Source organism: Tamandua tetradactyla, chromosome 2 (genome assembly GCF_023851605.1).
Source record: "Tamandua tetradactyla isolate mTamTet1 chromosome 2, mTamTet1.pri, whole genome shotgun sequence".
Classification (NCBI taxonomy): domain Eukaryota; kingdom Metazoa; phylum Chordata; class Mammalia; order Pilosa; family Myrmecophagidae; genus Tamandua; species Tamandua tetradactyla.
In genome coordinates, this window is record NC_135328.1 from 58,772,451 (window position 1) to 58,795,650 (window position 23,200).

Genomic DNA, 23,200 nt, shown 5'->3' on the forward strand with positions numbered 1-23,200 from the left:
ATGTGCAAAATCAATTATGAGCGATATAAAAACTTAAAACTGAAAGAGAGAACTAGGAGTTCAGAAATAGTCATATATTCACAGTCAACTGACTAAAAGAAAAAAAAGTGAAACATAAACCTTTAAAGTGTTTAAAACATAGACCATGAAGGCCTTACCCATAGCCAGATCTATTGCTAAGCATTGTAAGAGGAAGAAGAGGCAGAGAAACAACACTTAGAAAAGAAAGAATTTGAAGAATACTGTTTCATGGAAGCCAAGAAAGAAAACTAAAACTTGCAAGAGTTTCTCAGAAATCGATTTCTAAATAAACAATTTTCTACAAGTGCTCATACATAGGTCAAATCCAAGGACTTACGTTTAAGTGCTGTGAAGAGGAGCTTTCTGTGCAACTAAAGGGGTTAAAGCTCCCTGAACCTATTCAGAAGTGGTTTCTCAAAGGTGCTCTTCTTTCCAAAGGCTAATATGGAAGGACAAAACTTGGGACATCAACGTTGGGAAAAAGCTCCCCCACATCCCTTAGAAAGCCAAGCATAAATCAGAGGTGCTCAGAGACAAGGAGGTGTCTGAGCTGGGCCCAAATAATTTCCTCCACAGTCCAGAGTAGCACACCAGCGCTCTAGAGTCCATAAAGAGGTTTAAGGCTAAGGCCTAGCTAATAACGAAACCTCCTTGGCCTGATCTGTCCTCTGTACACAAATCTCCCTTGGTAACCAAGCAGTAGACTAACTATGCCAAGAGGTTAAGAATTCCAGGACCCCATTCTCTCTGATATTTTGAGAGATTTGAGTACATGTATAAGCTACTGGGGCTTGGGAAACAAAGTTCCACCTGAAAAGGGCAAAGTTCATGTCTCTTAAGCACTACCCCTCAGTAGCAGAGAACTGATCCTATTCTCATTTCTAGAGCCAGGATGTCCCACTTCACCAAAAGGTAGGACACTAGCATTTAAGGCTCTCGGGTTGATGGATGGCAGGCACCACCATGTTGACTAACTTCAGGTTCTCCATTCTTCTTCATTATGTTCTACTCCTGAACTGAGTGACCAGAATGTTACTATGCCTTAACAATGATCATGAATTTCGAAGACCAAGAATGTGAGTTCAACCTCAGGAATATGGCAAGTTTATAAAGAAAAAGATAAAGAATAATAGAAAAGGCTCCTACTATAGTGAGGATGTGTTATCTTTTTTAATTGAGGTGAGGGAGAAACTGAATGTAATTATCAAAAACCCAAGAACCTTCTCTTTCTCATCTTGTAAGAAGGCAAGTAAAAGAAGCCAGTTACCAAGGAGAAGAAATCTGAAGCCAAGAAGACTGATGCCAGTGGCAAGGTTAAGGTTAGCCTCACAAATGAAATCAGCAGGAAAGAAAGACAATAAAGACTGAGATGGTATAACCTACGAATGCCTAGAGTGTATGAGTGACTAAATGCACAAATTAAAAAATGTTTTTCCATGAGGAAGAACAATGGAATGTCAATATTGCAGGATGTTGAAAATAGATGGTAATTCATATTTTAAAACTTTATGTGTGAGACTAAAGCAAAAAATGTTCATTTGACATAAAATTTATTTTTTGACCTGTGCATCTCCTAATATAACTTATAGGGACAGTGTAATTGAACACCGTTAAGTACATGGAACCTTGAGTAGGGCATGAGATTTTGTAGGTGTGTCTAGAGTGATGTCCTGATAAATCCCAGAGTGATTTGAACAGTGAATAAAAAAATATTTGCAAAGTCCCCTTGGGGAATGGTGAGAAAGAGGGAAAATTCAACTTCCCCATTTGGAGAAGGCCTGATATTCTTGCAAGCAGCGAGGACAACAAAATCAATAGGCCAAACCCGCAGTCTCGGGGTTTGTTCACATGAAACTTATCCCTGCAAAGGACAGACTAAGCCTATTTAAAATTAGGCCTAAGAGTCACCCCCAGAGAACCTCTTTTGTTGTTCAGATGTGGCCTATTTCTCAGCCAACACGGCAAGCAAACTCGCTGCCTTCTCCCTCTTTATGCGGGCCATGACTCCCAGGGGTGTAAACCTCCCTGGCAATATGGGATAGAAATCCTAGAATGACCCAGGACTCAGCATCAAGGGATTGAGAAAACCTTCTCAACTGAAAGGGGGAAGAGAGAAATGAGACAAAATAAAGTGTCAGCGGCAGAGATTTCGAATAGAGTCGAGAGGTTACCCTGAAAGTTATTCTTACACCTTATATAGATAACCCCTTTTTAGTTTAAGGTGTCTTAGAGAAGCTAGAGGTAAGTGTCAAACTGTAGAGCTGTGTTTTAGTAGCCATCTTTCTTTGAGATGATTGCATAATGATACAGCTTTCGCAAAGGAACTGTGCGATTGTGAAAACTTTGTGTCTGATGCTCCTTTTATCTGTGATATGGACAGATGAGTAAAAATATGGATTAAAAATAAATAAATAGGGGCGGGCCGCGGTGGCTCAGCGGGCAAAGTGCTTGCCTGCTATGCCGGAGGACCTCGGTTCGATTCCCGGCCCCAGCCCATGTAACAAAAACGGAGAAACAGAATACAATAAAACAAGAAAATGTTTAAAAGATGTTTCCCTTTCTTCCTTCCTTCCTTCCTTCTATCCTTCCTTCCTTCTCTCTGTCTTTCCTTTAAAAAAAAAAATAAATAAATAAATAAATAAATAAATAAATAAATAATAGGGGGAACAAATGTTAAAATAAATTGGGTAGAGGGAAACACTAGTGGTCAATGAGAGGGAGGGGTAAGGGATGTGGTATGTATGAGTTTTTTATCCTTTTCTTTCTTTTTCTGGAGTGATATAAATGTTCAGAGAAATGATCATGGTGATGAATATACAACTATGTGATGATATTGTGAACCATCAATTAATTGCACACCTAGTATGGAACGTTCAAAAGTTAAAAATATTCATGCTGTATGTTGATTGGTTTTATTAATAAAAAGTAAAAAAAAAAAAAAAAAAAAAAAAAAAGAAGGGTAGTCTCAAGACCATGAGACAGGGAAGTCTAACTGCAGCCAAAATCCAGTCTTCATCAGAGAAATTGGCAAATATTCCCAATCTGCAATGTACTCCAGAAAGACTATATATAAGAAGAAGTACTCAGCAGTTTAATCAAGGATTGAAGAGAAAAACAAGGAAAAGTGTCTCGCTTCTGTCACAAAACCCACTGGTGGTGACAAAAATGGAGGTACCAAAGTGGTTAAGCTTTGCAAAATGCCTAGATACTATCCTACAAGGCAGGAAACTGTTAAGCCATAGCCAAAAACTCTTTAGTCAGCATGTGAGAAAGCTATGACCTAGCATCACTAAAACGACCGTTCTGATCATCCTCACTGGTTATCACAGGGGCAAGAGAGTGGTTTTCCTGAAGCAGCTAAGTAGTAGCTTGCTACTTGTGACTGGAACCCTCGTCCTCAATCAAATTGCTCCGTGTAAGAGACACACCGAAAATTTGTCATTGCCACATTGTGCCAGTTTGAAATTGTGGACCCCAGAAAAGCCATGTCCTTTAATCCTCATTCAATATTGCTGGCAGGGAACATTTTTATTGTTCCCATGGAGATGTGACCCACCCAGTTGTGGGTGGTAACTTTTGATTAGACAGATTCCATAGAGATGTATCCCCACCCATTCAAGGTGGGGTTGCTTACTGGAAACTTTTAAGAGGGAACTATTTTGGAAAAAGCTTCAGAGCCACAAGGGCCTGTAGCACAAAACCAGGGATGAGGCTGGAGGCCTCTAAGAACATTAAGCGAAATTAGAACAAGCCAAGACCAAGGGTCTGTAGTTTCGGAAGCAAGTGGTTTATTAGCTCGTGCACACAGAGCTCAGACAAGTCGCCTCAAAAGCCTGAGCCTCAGAGCAGGCCAGTGTGGCTCAGTGGCAGAGCTCTCACCTGCCATGCCAGAGATCCAGGTTCGGTTCCTGGTGCCTGCCCATGCAAAAAAAAAAGCCTGAGCCCCAAACAAAAGACAACTCTAGCTTTTATAGACCAGATTACATGTTAGAGACAAGGTGAGCTTAATATGGTGACCGGTGATGTTAAAAGAACGACTGGTTGGTTTAAGTTGAGAAAGGCGCGGAGATGGGTCACAGAAACAGATGAGTCATTAGGGGAGGGGCCCCTTTTCAGGAATTTGTCTTATCTCACCTGCTTGCAGTTTCACCCATGCCTGGAGGCTAGGAGAGGGAGTTTGAGAAGTTTCCACAGAGGAGGCAGCCGAAGGTGGTAAGAAGTGGGAGAGGCCTGCCTGCTGCAAAGCCTGCTTGCTACATTTCTCGCCTTAGAAGCTTACCCCGACTTATGGGGAGGGCTTATAGCATCACTCTAGTTTAACGGTTTGTACATTTTCATTAGAAGGATTCGTGCTATGGCTTAACAGGTTACGGTATCTTCAATGAATTTGATGAAGGCCCTGATTACACAGGGACCCAAGGCAACTAGACCAATAGGGTAGAGGACCAGCTAGCAGCAGATCCAGGTGGTTCAGGTTTTTGGGTCCAAACTCCACCAGGCTTCTAATTCTTTGTCCCGGTTTCAGATTTGCTCTCTGAGTTCCTGAACTTTAGTAGCAACTATGTCAGACTGGTTTACAAAATAACAGCACTCTTCCCCTAGGAAGATGCAGTTCCTCCTTTCTCTGCAGTGAGCGAGTCTAAGGCTCTTCTGTTTGGCAAGGCCACTGCTGCCAGGGCGTTTAATTGGTCTTGGAGCGAAACTAAGGAATCTGCTACTCGCTCTAAATCTTCATTCAGTTCTTGAGACAGCTTGTAATAGAAGCTTACAGAGGAGCCCAGTGCTGCTACTCCTGCTCCTACTCCGCAACAATGCCAGCTCCAATTAAAACTGAAGCAGGCATGACCCTCTTTGGTCGCTTATGTTTTCCTTGCTGCCTGGGTCTTGCTTAAACTCCCTTTCAGGGTAAATGGATACTTCTGGAGTTAAGTATATGGGGTGCAACTTCCTGTCCAGTTGGCTTCTAGACACCTATAAGCAGAGCTTCCACACAAACAGAACACCCTGGGGAGACTGCACTGTACTTTGTCTACCGAAGGTCTGGTTTTCAATACACAGATGAACAGGGATGGTCCCAAGTGACTTGCTCTTTGATGAAGAGCTCCCGTGGAGACAGGTTAGATTATTAGCCAAGACTGCTAACCGAAAACCTTGGGCAACTGGGCCAATAAGGACGGCTTGGCCCTCAACTAACAGTTGTGTATGATTTTGGGTGGACTGAGAAGGGGAAGGGAAGGCAGAGCCAGCAGGCACTAAATTGTATACCGGCATTATGGAGGAGTGCCTAGGTTACATTCAGCACATGGATTATTTGGCATACAGGATTTATGGTTTGGCTGAGACAGTCAAGCCCTGTAAGGTTTGCTCACTTACACTTAGGACCTTGCGCTAGCAACAAGTCGCTCCTTAACTTTTTCAACTTTTTGTTCCCAGGCTTGGTCTTGAACTCCTCCCCCATCACTCATTCCTACATGTGTATAACAGCTCTAGCAGGCGGGCTGCCTGACCCTCCCATAAGTCCTGCAGTTACCCCCATGCTTAACGTTACCTGTCCAATATCTGTTTTTGTCTGGGCCTATGCAAAGTTTGGCTTCGGAAATGGTGTAACAGGATGCTGGCATGTAGGTTTGGGCAGAGAAATACCTTGACTTGCTTGTTCCTCTATAATAGCTGCTGCAGGGTGGGAAGTTATTGCTACCGAGGGGCCCTAGAAGGGCACACAGGACAAGATACAGATACATCCTACACAACATAGGTACGTTAGGGCAATCAGGACTTTTTCCACCAGATTCCAGTCTTGGGGAGCTACTGCTGCTAACCCGATACTAAATACTAGAGCAAGAAGTCCAACTGGGATCAGGAGCCAGCAATTCACGTAGCAATATGAGGACTACTAGGAATCGTGGCTAGGAAAATACAAGGGATCTAAAGGGTGTACCCAAAGCTCAGGAGCACTTATGGGGGAGAGAGAGAGAGGGAATACTCAGGCTGGTTGGCAGCTCCTCAAGCTTCAGCCGTGCATAGATCAGTCAGCTTCCGGGGGTAACTGAAGCAGGGCTTGACGACGTCCCAAGCTTCAGCCATGCGTTGGTCAGCTAATTCTAGTTGTGCAGGAGAGGGACGCAGTGGCTTCCAGAAAATGACGTGGGCTGGGTGTCCAGGAACGGGGTGCACTCCCAGGGGTTGTTTGCTGTGGATCTCTTGACCTGATAGTGATGGTTCCATGGGATGGCTTCCACAACCTTGACGGCTATAGGGGTAGCTAAGACAACACGATAAGGGCCTCTCCGTTGAGGCTGGAGGGAGCCTTTCTTCCAGTCTTTTATCCACACTAAATCCCCCAGCTCGAATTCATGTATGAGAGGGTAGATGCTGAGGAGTTTGGGCACTGCCTCTAATGTTTTCCTTTTTAATTCATTCAGGACTTGTCCCAGCTGCACTACGTGTTGATTTAAACTTAGATTTCCAAAGGGGCAGCAGCCTTCCACATATTAACTAAAAGGGAGAGAATTCCGGTTTTTTTAATCGGGGCAGACTTGATTCTACATAAAGGTATAGGAAGCAGCTATACCCAGGTCAGTTTCACTTCTTGACATTTTCCTTAAATGTCCTTTTAGAGTTCAATTCATCCGCTCCACTCTCCTACTGCTTTGTGGACAGTAAGCAGTGTGGAGTTTCAAGTTATCTGTAGGGCTTTTGCCAGTTTTTGGAGGGCCCCAGACACAAAAACAGGGCTGTTGTCAGAGCCAATGATAAGTGGCTTCCCATACCGAGAAATGATTTCTTCAGGAGGGCTCGTACTACTTCCCGAGTAGTTTCTGAATGGGTGGGATACACTTCTACCCATCTTGAGAAGGTGCAAACAAATACCAAGAGGTATCGATATCCCTGGGCCCACAGCAGTTCTGTGAAGTCCACCTGTAAGTCTTGGAATGGGCTGAGGCCTGCCAGCTGGTTGTTCAGACCCCCTAGTTTTGCGCTGAGCTGCTTGGCATCATTTTTTTTGACAGGTAGTACACCTTTTGCACACTACTTTTACCCAGGAGGAAAGCTTAGGTACACAGAGGTGAGTGCTCAGGCTGGCAGCGAGTGCTTTTTCCTCAAAGTGAGTTTGGTGGTGGACATGCTTTACTAAGGGCCACACTAAGTTTTCGGGAATTACAACGCATCCATCATGCAATATTCACCATTCCTCATGGCACACTTTTCCGTCTCTGCATAGCCAGTTGCTTTCTAGCTTTGTGTAGGTTTGTTTTCTTCCACCACTGTAATGAATGGGGGATGAGAGGGGTGACAAGCAGTTTGTCTTTTGGGGAAATTAAATCTAGGTCTCCTGCTAGTGACCTAGCACTACTTGCTTGGCAGCTGAATCTACTTTTCGGTTGCCTCTCACTGTTAAGGAGTTGCCTTTTTGGTGTCCATGGCAATGAATAACAGCTACAGTGGTGGGGGCCCACGTTGCTTCTAGCAGAGCTAGAATTTCTGGTCCATATTTGACATGCTTTCCCCCTACTGTCACTACTTTCCCGCTGTTCATATAATGCCCCATATATGTGTAGGGTTCTGAACACGTACTTTGAGTCAGTATAAATATTGGCTTCCTGTCCTGCTGCTAGTTGTAGACCTCAGATGAGCGCTATAAGCTCAGCTTTTTGAGCTGATGTTCCTGAAGGCAGGGCTTCTGCCTCTAAAATGTCTGCTAAAGTAACAACTGCATATCCAGCATAATGCACTCTATCTTTTATCATACTGCTTCAATCGGTGAACAGTTTGATGCCAGGATGTTCTAATGGTTGGTCTTTAAGGTTAGGTCGGCTGGAGCAGACTTTGTCTACGGTTTCCACGCAGTCTTGTTCTGGGGCTCCTGGCCCCACAAGCAGCAGGGTGGCAGGGTTGAGTGTCTGACAGCCACCAAGATGCAAGTTTGGAGTTTCACATAAAGTAGCCTGGTACTTGGTGGGCCTTGCATTTGATAGTCAGAGATGCCCTTTTTGTTCCATGAGGCTGGTGACCAACTAGGGGACTAACACAGTTAGCTTTTGCCCAAATGTGAGCTTCCCGGCTTCATGGAGGGCAGGTGCTGCAACGGCTCTTAGGCAAGATGGCCATCCCAGTGCTACACTGTCTAGCTGTCTGTAGAGAAAGGTGACAGGCCTTTTCCATGATCCAAGGGTCTGGGTTAAAACTTCAACGGCCATTCCTTCCCACTCATGGACGAACAGGGTAAAAGTTTTCTCTAAGTCCAGGAGGCCTAAACTTGGGGCTTGCATGAGTAATGTTTTTAGATGCAGGAAAGCATGCTCCTGCTCAGTTCCCCACTGGAATGGGTCCCTATCTTGTGGCTTCAAAGAGGGGCTTAGTTAAGAGCACTTATTTTGGAATTCAGACTCTGCAGAACCTAGTGGCTTCTAAAAATTCCCTGACTTGCTTCCAGGGATTAGTGTGGGGACAGCACAAACTACTCACTTGCGCTCTGGCCCCATGCTCCGGGTTCTCTGTTGCAGGTAAAAACCTAAGTGCCTGACCTGCAGTTGGCAGAGTTGGGTCTTTTTATGAGACACACAGTAACCCACATGTTCTAGTTTGCTAGCTGCCAGAATGCAACACACCAGAGATGGATTGGCTTTTAATAAAAGGGGATTTATTTCATTAGTTCTTCAGAGGAAAGGCAGCTAACTTTCAACTGGGGTTCTTTCTTATGTGGGAAGGCACAGGGTGATCTCTACTGGCCTTCTCTCCAAGCCTCTGGGTTCCAACAACTTTCCCTGGGGTGATTTCTTGCGGCATCTTCAAAGGCCTGGGCTGAGTTGAGAGTGCTGAGATGAGGAACGCTGAGATAAGGAATGCTGAGCTACACTGAGTCTCTCATTTAAGCACCAGCCAATTAAATCAAACATTATTCATTGCAGCAGGCATACCTCCTAGCCGACTGCAGATGTAATGAGCAACAGATGAATGAGGTTCATGTGCCATTGGCTCATGGCCACAGCAACAGAACTAGGTGCCTTCACCGGGCCAAGTTGACAACTGAATGTAACTACCATACCACATGATCTAGGTTGCAGAGGAGACGATCTGTCCCTTGTTTACAGTCATTGAGAGATTCGGGGGTGAGCAGGAGGTCATCTACATATTGCTGGACAGTACAATTGTAGTTTCTGGCTGGGGATGACTGTAAGTCTTTCCCCAGTGCTTGCCCAAAAATGGTGGGAGAATTTTTAAACCCTGAGGCAGGCAGGTCCAAGTGTACTGTCTTTTGTTTCCCCCAGAAGACCTTTCCCCTTCGAAGGCAAATATTTCCTGGCTGACTGGGGCCACCCGTATGCAGAAGGCATCCTTTAAATCTAAACATGAGAACCATTTTGCTTTTCCAGGGACCAGGCTGAGGAGGGTGTATGGGCTTGGAACCTCGGGATGAATGGTTTCCACAGCTGTATTAACGGCTTGCAGGTCCTGGATGGAGAATTCCCCAGTTTGAGCCTTTTTCACAGGTAGCAGCCGTATGATTCAGTGGAATTCTAGACGCGCCTTTGAATCCCTTCCTGGGCCTTCTAAGGGATCGGGTACTGTCGTACTGTCACAGGGTGCTTCGTGGGCTTCAGAGCAATTACCGCCAGAGGGCAGTATTTAGCTAAGCCTGGTGGGTTATGTTCAGCCCAGACACTTGGTATGTCTGGAAATGGCAGTTTAAAGGAAATTTCCCTTTCCATTTCGGGCTTCTCATGTAGCTGCCACTCTTGTTGGTGTAGGTAAAGATAGGATTTTCTGCAGGTCATTAATTTTGAGCGAGGTTTTTCCTTCGGGACCAAAGGCAATTTGGGTATGTGGTTTTCTGAGGAGGTCTCGCCCCCAAAATGGCAGAGGGCATTTAGGAATGTACAGAAACTGATGTGACACAGAGTGGCCCCTGATGCTGCAGTCTCTGGCTTTCAGGAACGGCCTCTTCCATACTATACCCGTCACGCCCACAATGTCTATTGTTCAGCTAGAAGATGGGCAGATATTCCCAGGGGCTGAGTCATCACAGAGTGTCACACCAGTAGCCACCATGAAGTTCATTGTTTGGTCCCTGTTCTAGTTTGTTAGCTGCCGGAATGCAATACACCAGAAATGGAATGGCTTTTAAAAAGGGGAATTTAATGAGTTGCTAGTTTGCAATTCTAAGGCCGAGAAAATGTCCCAGTTAAAACAAGTCTTTGGAAATGTACAATTTAAGGCATCCGGGGAAAGATGCCTTGGTTCAAAAAGGCCAACAATGTTCAACATTCTTCTCTCAGCTGGAAGGGCACGTGGCGAACATGGCAGTGTTGGCTGGCTTCCACGTGGCTTTACCAAAAACAGGGACTCTCTCCAAAATGTTTCCTCTTTTAAAGGATTCCAGCAAGCAACTCCACCTTCAGTGGGTGGAGACACACATCCATGGAAATCATCTAATCAAAAGTTACCACCCATAATTGGGTGGGTCACATCTTCATGGAAACAATTAAAATGCTCCCACCCAGCAATACTGAATGAGGATCAAAGGGTATGGCTTTTTTGGAGTCCACCACAGATTCAGAACAGCACATCCCCTAATTTCATTTTGACCATGGGTTCCCAGGGACCTAAAAATATGGAACCCGGTCTGTCCTAGTCAGAGAGTTCATCGGTAACCACGGCAATGGTGTCAGGGTCCAGATGAGGTCTGGGGCTAGTGTCCCACCTCCTTCTACCCCCTAGTGAGGCAGTTTTATTGGGACACTCGTTCTTCCAGTGCCCCTCTTATTTGCAATAAGCACACTGATTCCAACCCAGGGGCACTCAGGCTTGCAGCGTTGTTCTCGATCAGGGCCCCTGGTCCTACTTCTCGAAGGTGGCAGCAATTATCTCAGCTTTCTCCCTGAATTCTCACTTCCTTTCTTTAGCTTCTTCCTGGTCCTGACTGACAAATACCTTTGTGGCCACCTCTATCAGCTGACTTGTATTCATGCCTGCAAACCCATCTAGCTTCTGGAGCTTACACCAAATGTCAGGGGCTGCCAGTGTCCTACAAAAGCAGCATTCATTAGCATCTGGCTTCCTGGGGCCTCAGGATCAAATGGTGTGTATTGGCAGAAGGTTTCCATTAATCACTCAAGGAACTCACTTGGAGGCTCACCTGGTTTGTGCACCTTTTTGACCTTGGGCATATTGGTGGTTTTCCAGCTACCTTTCTGGAGGCCTTGGAGCAAGGCCTCGTGGAACCATTGGAGGGACTACAGCCCCACATCAGTGTTTGGATCCCATTGCGGATTGTCCCCTGGAAAATCACGGATGCACACCGAGCTGGGTCCAAGGTACCATCGGGGTGCTCTCTTCAAGATGCTTTCATGCCGCCGCCACCATGTGCTGATGCTCTTCTGTGTTGAGGCGGGCCACAAGCAGTTGGTTACAGTCTGGCCAGGTGGGCTGGTGAGTGTGAACAATGGACTGGAAGAGGTCAATCATCGCCTGGGGCCTTTCAGTATAGGACGGTATACGATTTTTCCAGTTTAACAGGTCAATAGGTATAAATGGAATGTACACAAATGTTCTTCCTCCTTTCTGAACATTTCCCTGGGCATCGACCTAGAGTGGCCCTCAGGCCTCTCTCAGGGGTATCACAGGTACAGCCGCAGGTGGAGTGGTCGCACCCTGCTGGGGCTGGAGCTGCCACGGCTCAGGGTGTTTAGGAATGGTTGAGCTTGGTGGAACCTCAGGCACTGTTTCTGGGCTGCTGGGGGAGTCTGGGCTGATGTGGAGGGGCTTGACTGGGTTGCGGTTGTTGATGGCACAGAATAAGGTAGGGGAAGGTCCCCTCCTTCTTCTGGTACATCGAATAGAATCAGGACCTTGGGCTTGCTCCTCATCTTCTTGCAGGATTCTTATACTGCCTGGGCATGAAGCCCCTGGCACTGTCCATCTAAACAAGTTCTTATCTACCTTGGCTTTTTCTTTGAGACCTCTAATCAGGTGGCAATGTAGGGAAACTGATTCGGGTATCCAGGTGTCCCTGTTACTACACTAGAAACTACTTTTACTTTTTCTAATTCAAAAGTTCCCTCAGATGGCCAGCCTACCCCGAAAGTAGTCCATTCTGTTTCACGCAAATTCCTAAGACGACTCCCCAGTCATCAGTGAAGGCTTTCTTAAAGTTGGATGTCATGTACCCTAGTGGTGTCTTGCTTGCTTTCACTCCCATATCGGTGGTGCCAACAGGTGGGGGAGGGTTCACAGACAGACAACAAAGGATTTTGGAATAGCAGTCACTTCTCTTGGTCTGGCTGCTCCCCTCACGGGGATGTTGGACACCTCTTGGCTTTGGTGGTCTGGTATAAACCCCCAGTCGGCCCCCCTTTCAGGTTTTTGCCCACTCTTAACCATATGAGGATCGCCATGGACTCACAGAGTCCGAACTCACTCACAGCCTGGAGCTCGGCTCCTATGGCCCGGGACTTCCATTCACTCACTCAGTCACGCATATTCAATCAACATTCCTCCCACACCACCCTACCCAAAACCGAATCTGAAGTCTTCTGTCTCCCCTGGTCCTCTACACGGAGACCAGTACTCAGGGAGTCTTAGGGGTTGATCAAGAACCCCGTCCACTCAGGCCCCTGGCCTTCTACGAGTGGGCTGATAACCTGATACACTCAAGTACTTACCAGTCAGATGGGTGGTGCTCCTGACGCTTGGTTCCTGAAACCGTCCCAGATTCGTTGCCACTCCGGCAGTGACGAGCACCCCAGCCAGGGAGATCAGGAGTCCAAAAGACAGGAAGATCCCAGTGCCAGCATTGGATTCCGTTGGGTCTCTGGTCTGGGCAACCCCACCACCGTGGGTGAAGAAGGTAAGAACGTTACAGCCTCATAGATCCCAGACAAGCCCCCAGAAATATAGTGTGAAACCAGGATGAGGCCAGAGGCCTCCAGGATCAGTACATGAAATTAGAACAAGCCAAGACTAAGGGTCCATAGTTTCGGGAAGCAAGTGGTTTATTAGCTTGTGCACTAGGAGCTCAGCCGAGTCACCCTGAAAGCCTGAGCCCTGAATAAAAGACAGTCTTAGCTTTTACAGACCAGATGACATGCCAGAGACAAGGTAAGCTTAATATGGCGACTGGTGATGTTAAAAGAAAATGACTGGTTGGTTTAAGTTGAGAAGGGCATGAAGCTGGGTCACAGAAGCAGATGAGCTGTTAGGGGAGGGGTCCCTTTTCAGGAATTTGTCTTATCTCACCTACTTGCAGTTTCACCCGTTCCTGGAGGCTAGGGAAGGGGTCCCTCCTCAGCAATTTGTCTTATCTCGCCTACTTGCAGTTTCATCCATTCCTGGAAACTAGGGGAGGGCATTTGGGGATTTTCCACAGAGGAGGCAGCCAAAGCAGGTAAGAAGTGGGAGAGGCCTGCCTGCTGCAAACCCTGCTTGCTACAGGCCCACCAGCCAGAGACCTTTGAAGATGAATAAGGAAAAAGTCCTCAGGGAGTGTCATGAAACAGGAAGCCAGAAGAGAAAGCTAGCAGACTTCCCCATGTGCCCTTCCAGCTGAGAGAGAAATCCTGAACTTCATCAGCCTTCTTGAAGCAAGGCATCTTTTCCTGTTGCCTTAGATTGGACATTTTTATAGCCTTGCTTTGATTTGGACATTTTCACAGCCTTACAACTGTAAACCTGCAACTTAATAAATTTGCCTTTTTAAAAGCCACTCCATTTCTGGTATATCACATTCCGGCAGCTTCCAAATTAGAACACACATCCACCAAAATTATCATAAGTGGTGTGAAAATGCCAAAATATCTCACTGAGGCTTACTTCAAGAAGAAGAAGCTACATAAGCCCAGACACCAGGAATGTGAGATCTTCAACACAGAGAAAGAGAAATATGACCTTAAAGAAAACCGCAAGCTAGATCAGAAAACTGTGGACACACAAGTTAGGCCAAAAATCAGAGCTGTTCCTTAGCTCTAAGGCTACCTGCGTTCCGTCTCACAAAAAGAGTTGATCCTCACAAACTGGTGTTCTAAACTTGCAAAGAACCTAATTAAATAACTGATAAATTAAAGAAAAAAATCCCAAGAACGACATATGATATTTTAGCATGTATATGTGTGTGTATATCACAAACACTCATGAATCGTAATACTTGGAGATAAAAAGGTAAATTTTTATCAGCAAGTGAAAAAGTTGCTTCAAAATTTGGTCAGTGAGAATGAAGCTGAATGTGAGTATGGCTGAAGGAAAAGAGCTGGGAGTACGTATGACATCAGAAGGTAGAACAGAGGATAAAGACTGAGACAGTAAAATTTAGGAATGCCTAGAGTGCACAATGATGGTGATTCAATGTACAAGTTAAAAAATGTTTTTGCAGGAGGAAGAACAAAGGAATGTCTGTATTGCAGAGTGTTGAAAATAGACGGTATATGGGAAAAGTACAATCAATGTAAGCTAGGGTCTACAGTCAACGGTAACATTGTAATATGCTTCTACTGAATGTAACAAAGGCATTATGCCAAAACTAAATGTAAACAAGTGGGGGTATTGGGAAAGGGGTATGGATTATTTGTGGAAGAAAAGGAAATGTCTTCAGATAGAGTATGGTTGCTAAGACATGTCTATACACTTAGGCTGGATTGTATGTTGTGTGAATAAAACTATTTAAAAATGGTCAGAGAGAAACAAGTGCTATAGAAAATGCAGAGAAAGAGACGTACCTATTCACTGTGGGTAGGGAAATGAGAGGTACAGCCCCTTGGAGAGCAGGGTGGTGGTCCCAAAGGAGGTTGGGGTGGAGATGCCACATGATCCTGAACCCCCGTGCTCAGTATATATCTGGAGGAGCTGAGTGTGGGGACATGAACGGATATTTGCACACTGGTGATCTGGCGGCAGTGATCCCGATTCACAATGAATGGAGATGGCCTAAGGGTACAACAACTGAGGGTAGAAGGGGTAACTATGGTGTATACATACATGGTATATACATACATACATTCTTTTACTGAGCCACCCCTAGAAGAAATGAAGTTGTAAGGCATGTAACTAGATGAATAAATCTTAAGAGCCACATGTTGAATGAAATGTCAGGAACAAAAAGACAAATATTATCATGCCTCAGTTAAGTGGACTAACTATAATATAAAAATTTGGTGAACTAAAAGTCAAGAGCATGGGTTATCAGGTTGGGGCTTATTGTAAAGGGTCCTAGATTGTAAGCTCCTACAGCAGTCACATATATTCAGGAGGCATAACTGTTAATTCTAAATTCTCTAATACTGAGCTGTTTGTATATAACCTGGTCTTCCCCAGAAAATTCAGGTATTTATATGATACCTGAGACTCAGAGTTAGAATTCTGAAGCTATGAAAATTGGCAGTACCCCATACAGGAACTGTTTAAAAAGGTGAAAAAGCAATCAGACATCAAGTAGAGATATGAATGAAGCTGATCGGGATAGGAGTACATCAGAAAACTCGGTAAAGGATGATATTGCCCATACCTTAAAATTTCAACTTCTAGATGACTGTATAATGATACAGCTTTCGCAATGTGACTGTGTAATTGTGAAAGTGTTATGTCTGATGCTCCATTTATCTACCTTCCCCCTATTTAGAAATAATATTTATAAATAAATAATGGGGGAACAAATGTTAAAATAAATTTAGTAGATTGAAATGCTAGTGATCAATGAAAGGGAGGGGTAAAGGGTATGGTATGTATGAATTTTTTTCTTTTCATTTTATTTCTTTTTCTGAATTGATGCAAATGTTCTAAGAAATGATCATGATGACGAATATGCAACTATGTGATGATATTGTGAGTTACTGATTATATACCAAGAATGGAATGATCACATGGTAAGAATGTTCATGTTTGTATATTGTTAAGTTTAAAAAAAATTTTTTTAACTGATACCAGAAATAAATAAATAAATAAATAAAGTGAAAAGGATGACTGGAAAAAAAAACCTTCAACTTCTGTGTGAGACTAAAGGGAGAGATGTTTATTTGATGTAAAATTTATATTTTGGGTAGTGCATTTCCTAATTTAACTTGTATGGTCAGTTTAGTTGAACCCCATAAGTATAGGGAATCTTGAATAAGGCATGAGATTTTGATTTGTGCAGGTTAGTATGGTGCATCAATAAATCCCAGAGTGATTTGGACAGTTAATGAAGAAGTATTTGCAGAGTCCTCTTAGGGGAATGGGGAGAAAGGGGGAAAGAGTCAACATTCCCATTTGGAGAATTTCTGATATTCTCGATAGCAGTGGGGACAATCAAATCAATAGGCTGAGCCCCTGACCTTGGGGTTCACCCCTATGAAACTTACTCCTGCAAAGGATACGCTAAACCTACTTGAAATTTTTTCTAAGAGTCAACCCCAGAGAATCTCTTTTGTTGCTCAGATGTGGCCTCTCTCTCTCTAAGCCAACATGGCAGGTGAACCCATTGCCTTCCACCCCTGCATGGGACATGACTCCCAGGGTGTAAATCTCCCTGGCAATGTGGCACAGAAATCCCAGGATAAGCTGGGACCTGGTATCAATGGACTGAGAAAACCTTCTTGACCAAAAAGGGGAAGAGAAAAATGAGACAAGTTTCAGTGGCTGAGAGATTTCAAACAGAGTCAAGAGGTTACCCTGGGGGTTATTCTTACACATTACATCGATATCCCTTTTCAGCTTACAGTGTACTTGAGTGGCTAACGGGAAGTACCTGAAACTGCTGAGCTGCGTTTCAGTAGCCTTGTTTCTAATAAAATAGAATTAGACTTTAAAAAAAAATTTTCATCTAGGTGTCAAAGCAGAATTAGGAGACAAGTTAAAGATAATGGGTGAAAGTCTGATCCAGTAAACAATATTAGCCATTTCTTAAGAGATGGTATTGAATCAACTTAAGTAAGTTGAACTTTTAATCTAGCTGAACCAGCATGAACGGGACAGACAAAAACTTGGACCTAACTCAAGTCCAGGTACTAACTGAAAATTAGTGATATAAAGAAGTATTATTACTTCTACTGGAGTCAGCAATGAAAAAGGAAACTATACCCCAATCAGACTATGATTAAACCTGTGTCAGAAGAATCAGAAGAAAATAAAATTAGGATCTTGAACTTCTCTAAGGAAACAGGGAATTGGATAGATATTGGAAGGAAGTTTATCGTTAAATTTTATAGGATAGCAACAAACTGGGGCATTTTGTTACTAACATAGTAGTATTTGGGCTATGTAATTACCTGCTGCATAATATGTTTACCTTGTCTAGTGCACATGATAAGACATTGATGCTGATAATTTCAAATGAGAAGGAGAGTATAGAATGGTTTATACTACAACCTTGCCATAAATTGAATTAATATCCTGTTCTGAACTTCGCAGAGGGGCTACTGGGGGGCACCAACAAAGAGGCATTCATTCCTAAAGGCATCAATGGACTGACAGGTCAAACCCACTGGTGAAACAAGCTCATGAAGGTGTGCAAAGGGCTTTTCTGATTTTCTGATTTCTCCCACACACCGTGGGAAACAACAGCCAGAATATGAACAAAAAGTTAGGAACACTGGCCTCTAATCAAAACTCCAGGCACCTCTGTCTGTCTTCTCATTCCCTTATTCCACTACCAAAGAGAAATAGCAAAGCTGAAACTAAAGCTCAAGGGTAATCCATCCTAAGTACTAGGGACCTGCTGGCTCTTTGGGGATGCTCTCTTTGGAGAGTCTCTTTTCCCATAGGTTCCTTGGTGGGAGGTACTCCTTTTGCTACTATCCCACTCGATGCATTAGTGTGAGCCTCTTATGCCACTACTTTAGGGAGTTGATGGGAGAAGATGGATTGGGACTTTGAAAAGGGGGTGGTAACACATTTCCTTCTTTCTGATTTGCCCCAGTAAACTGATTTGTAAAATAGAAATACCTCGAAAACCTTCTCTGAATTGCTGGAGCGGAGATTACGGTCAACTGAAAACAGGGAATTAGAATTCCTATCTATCGCAGCCTCTTGGTGGCACGCCCTTTGCCTGCATACCCTACTTCATCCTTCAGAGGGAAGTTCTATCATTATCCCCACTTACAGATGGGTAAACCGAGTGTCTGAACGGCTACCTATCCCATCCAGGGGACAGGGCTGGTAAGGTGAGACTCGGGTGAAACGTTTCAGTCTCCGATAAGCCAGAAGCAAACCGGGCTCCAGCCCTGCTTCCCCACGCCACACCACACGCAGCCCAGACCCCGGTTCGAGTGCAGTGGGGAGGCGGAAGACACTGACCTGAGGGGCGCAGAGGGTCGTGCGGGACGGGGACTGGTGGCACAGAGGCACCGGCCTCGCGTCCGGAGTGAAGCTACGGGAACGAATACTCCCTGAGAGCCCTTTCGTGGTCCGATTCTAGCCGCTTCCGCCCGCCAAGGGAATCAAACCTCGCGGGCCGGAAGGGGCGGGCGGACGCGCACGCCGGGAGCGCGCACGTCGACTAGTCCCCCAAGTCGGGGGCGCGCGGCCTCCTGATCGGCTGAGAGTGGGAAGGGCTGCTCGGGGATCCTGAGGGTAGTGCAGTGTCTCGGGCTGCTAAGGGATGACTAAATACTGAGTTGCGCGTTCCCTGGGGGTACGTGATGGTTTTTCAGGTGGCCTGGAATGCAGAATTGCCACGCACTCAACTTTCTTACATTCTGTTTCCTATAATTTATTTGCCAGAGGTCGCCCGTAATCACGGTCTCATTTTTGCTCACTACGGCCCAGTAACCATCCCTTCTCCCACCCAAGAAAATACCTCCCCCCTCCCTGAATCTTACTAAGGTGTGTTGCTAGGAGAAGTAAAAATCGCCTGAGGACCAAACAAAGAGACTATTAGATAACTCAACTCCCCATTAATACAACCCGTCATCTAATATGTCTTTCTAATGTGAATTGTTGTTTGTTTGCTATTTATGCAATTTTTATAGACCGAATCAATGATAATATTAGTGATGACTCTATCCAGAAGAAAAAAACAATAAAAGTTATGATCACAGGAAAGAAAAAAATGAGAAAAAAAGAGCCTGTTTATGTATTTTTTTAATAGATAGTGGTGAGTATCAAATCACGCTCATTATTTCCAGTCTACTGGACGCATAAAAAGGAGTGATACTACACCTTTGTTTTTAAACATTTACAGTAATCCAGAAATTAGACCCTTTGCACTGTTTAAAATTATGATTAAAAAATTCAAATGTCTACTTAAAGTTTTTCAAAATCCTATTGAGTGCACATATTCAAAATAGTTTGAATATTGCTGAATTAAGGAGAGTAATTATGCCACAAGAGAAAACAGCCCAATGCAAGCAGGCCCAGGTTCTGAGTTGTGGGGCCTGAAGAAGCTCTGTGGGCCTGTTTCCTTACACTGATAATAAGGAGGTTGGATTCTGCAGCTCCATAGCTCCTGAGTGAACTGAATGGGTCAGGCCAATTGGAGTGTAACATCTCTACCAATAACACCATTAGCAATAATGAAACCCACTACAATGTTTTGAATAATTAATATGCATTTATATGCATTATCTTCATAACTAAATGCCTGCCCCTTTCACATGGAGTATTCATTCCTTCATTTGTCACCCACATCCACCCTATGCCCTGTGTAGGGGGATGCCAGAGAAAGGAAGAGAAGAAATGTGGCTTCTGCCCAAGCGAGCTCATAGACAGAGGAGCCAGACCCATAGTCAAGAAACACTCATAAAAGAGTAAATAGAAGTGCTAACTACAAGTGAGGCAACTGTGCTAGTTAGTGTGCAAAGAGGGGAGCAATTAATTCCAACCAGGGGATTGAAGAGCCAGGCCTGGAAAAAAAAAGAAAAATTTTGACAAGCAAAGAACATTCCCCAGCAGGGAAACCATGCATGCGGAAGTTTGGAGGCATAAAATACTTGTCTGCAGGGAGACCAGCTTGGTGTAGAGCGCAGGTAAAGGGCCTGTGGCAAAAGAGGAAGAGCAGGTAGGCAGGGATTTCATTGTGAGGGGCCTTGCTTCCAGGCTAGAAGTGGGAGGGGTGCTGAGCAGGAAAGGGAGATCAGCAGGTTGCATTTAAGAAAAAGCCTGTGCAGCTGCTCTGCCAACATAGGAGTGAGCGTACAGGGCCTGGCAGGGCATAGTGAAAGCTGTGCTTCTCTTGTGGCAGAATAAAGTACTTGAATCTCAGCATCACGTGTGGCTGAGTCATCCATGGGTAACTGAAGGGAAGGCAGCTGTCCAGTCTCTCAGTATGCCTTTCATAGCAATGCTTTTTTCCTTTCCAAGATCATCCAGGTTAGCTGACCTCAGGCTAAACAACATACCCATTTTATACTCAATCCAAGAGAAAGTAAAAAGCCACACAAAATTAAAGTTTTTGGTCAAGGTCCCACTAGAAAAGATACTCTTAAAAGGCATTAAAAATACTTTAGAGAGTGTGTTAAATTTCCTAATTTTGATCATTGAACAGTGGTTATATTTTTGGTTTTATACACTGAAGTATTTAGTGATGGGCTTTTCAACCAGGACGGAAGAGAAGATACTAAAACTTGATCAAAGGAGCTTTATTGCAAGGTTATGCACAGCTTAAGATGGCAAGAGCCCCAAGCAGGGGAAGGGGTACAGATTATATGGGACGGTTGGCTGGGAATAGGAAAAGGGAGGTGGTAGATGTTCATTGTCTACTTTGGACACAAGAAATTGTCACATTCTCACTGGTTGGTTTATAAGTGGAGGGAGTTGGCAGCTTTACATTGGCAAGGTTTAAAATTTAAACTCCTCTGTTATCATGTGGAGCTGCAACTGCCAGAGAGTAGATGTTGTATAGAGGAGCTTATGTGCTGCTGGAGGGCAAAAGGAGTCATACCATTGTTGCGTGGACTTGGTGGGTGTACTGGTTTGAAAGGATTATGTGCCAGAAAAAAAGCCATGTTTTAATCCTGATCCATCTTGTGGAGGCAACCACCTCTTGTAATCCCTATTCAGCACTGTAGGTTAGAAATTTGATTAGATTACCTTCACAGAGATGTGACACATCCAATTGTGGGTTTTAACCTTTGATTAGAGGGAGATGTGACTCTACCCATTCCAAGTGGGTCTTGATTAGTTTACTAGAATCCTTTAAAGGAGGAAACATTTTGGAGACAGGTTCGGAGTCACAATTTAGCCATGAGAACCACAAGAGCCCACACAGCCAGAGACCTTTGGAGATGAAGAAGGAAAACACCCCTGGGGGATCTTCATGAAACAAGAAGCCTGGAGAGAAAGCAGATGCTGCTATGTTCGCCATGTGCCTTTCCAGTTGAAAGAGAAACCCTGAATGTCATTGGCCTCCTTGAACCAAGGTATTGTTTCCTGGATGCCTTAGATTGGACATTTATATAGCCTTGCTTTAATTTGGACATTTTCATGGCTTTAGAACTGTAAACTTGCAATTTAGTAAACGCCCCTTATAAAAGCCATTCTGTTTCTGGTATATCACATTCTGGCAGCTAGCAAACTAGAATAGTGGGTTTTTTGGAAATCATGGGTGGGAGAAGCTTCTTGAAATATTTGCTAGGGGTTGGTCACATCATGGGGGAAGGCGTCTGTAACATTTAGAAGTAAAGAGGCATGTCTACAACCTACTTTTAAGTGGTTCTTAAAATGAATTTTATACAGATAAACAGAGAGAGAGAGAATGGGGCAAAATGGAGCAAAACATAGATAATTGGGCGGGCCGCGGTGGCTCAGCGGGCAAAGTGCTTGCCTGCTGTGCCGGAGGACCTCGGTTCGATTCCCGGCCCCAGCCCATGTAACAAAAAACGGAAAAACAAAATACAATAAAACAAGAAAATGTTTAAAAATGTTTCCCTTTCTTCCTTCCTTCCTTCCTTCTATCCTTCCTTCCTTCTCTCTGTCTTTCCTTTAAAAAAAAAAAAAACATAGATAATTGGTGAATCTGGGTAAAACATGTGTGGAGTTCCTTGTTATTGTTACAACTTTCCAGCAAGTTAGAAATTATATCAAAATAAAAGGAAAGGGCGGGCCGCGGTGGCTCAGCGGGCAAAGTGCTCGCCTGCTATGCCGGAGGACCTTGGTTCGATTCCCGGCCCCAGCCCATGTAACAAAAACGGAGAAACAGAATACAATAAAACAAGAAAATGTTTAAAAATGTTTCCCTTTCTTCCTTCCTTCCTTCCTTCTATCCTTCCTTCCTTCTCTCTGTCTTTCCTTTAAAAAAAAAAAATAAATAAAAAAATAAAAAAATAAAAGGAAAAATAACTTCAGCAGTATGTTTCTTAATTATGTTTATCCCTTAGCACCTACCACAGAATCTTAAAATTACTATACATAATTTATTGAGCTTCCATATCTGCTGGACACTGTACTGGGGCTATATGTACATTATAATCCTGAAGAGGAGTTATTCCTATCACATTTTACTGATGGGGAAACTGAGGCTCAAGAAGGTTAGGTATTTGGTAAGAAGTAGGCAGGAATCCAAACCCCAGGCTTTTTTCTGCTGTAGCTCTCAATTAATGTTTGCTGAATTGAATATGAAAGAAAATTGAACAATTAAAATGGAAGATACCATGAAAATATGAGTTTTAATGTATTAATGAGGATGATGAACACCCTAATCTAAAGAGTACCCTCATCAATAGCAATGGGATATCACACAACCATTTGTTCAAAAGACATAGACGTATGTATTGCCATTAGAGTTGCCAGTTAAATGGCAACATATTTGGGATATGCTTATACTAAAACATAATCCATTATTCAGCTGAAATTCAAATTTAATTGTGTGGTCTGTATTTTTATTTACTGTATTTTGCAACCCTACCTGCCACAGAAGGATGTCTGGCTTTAAGTGAGCAAAATAAGCTTCTAAAATAAATAGCACCATTCAATTTTTATTTGGAAAAATGTGTAAGTATAGGGAAAAAACTGGAAATATATACATTATACTGTTAATATTCCCTTCTATGGAACAGAAGTGGGGTAAGCATGGAGAGAAGACTCTTACTTTCTACTTCCTAAACTATGATATTGGATGCATTTTTAACTGAAAATTCTTCTTCAGGATAACTGTGGATTCACATGTAGTTGTAAGATATAATACAGAGAGATCCCCGGTACACTTTGCTCAATTCCCCAATGGTAACATTTTGCAAAACTATAGTATAATATCACAACCAAGATGGTTACATTGATATAG

At 43.8% G+C, this 23,200-nt stretch overlaps 1 protein-coding gene and 1 pseudogene across 6 annotated transcripts in view; one reads left to right on the forward strand and one right to left on the reverse strand.

Moving 5' to 3' along the window:
• Positions 1-18,422, reverse strand: part of MELK (maternal embryonic leucine zipper kinase) — a 207,344-nt gene extending 188,922 nt beyond the window's left edge. For 5 of the 6 annotated variants that reach the window (XM_077147695.1, XM_077147694.1, XM_077147693.1 and 2 more), the window contains exons 1-2: positions 18,280-18,422; positions 12,684-12,837 (exon numbers count right to left, since the gene is read on the reverse strand). The gene's annotated coding sequence lies outside the window, so the exon portion shown is untranslated. The remainder of the gene's footprint in view (positions 1-12,683; positions 12,838-18,279) is intronic. The other variant, XM_077147691.1, reaches the window with a different exon arrangement.
• On the forward strand, positions 1,070-14,042 carry LOC143656266 (large ribosomal subunit protein eL6-like; annotated as a pseudogene).
• Positions 18,423-23,200: the final 4,778 nt, after the last annotated feature.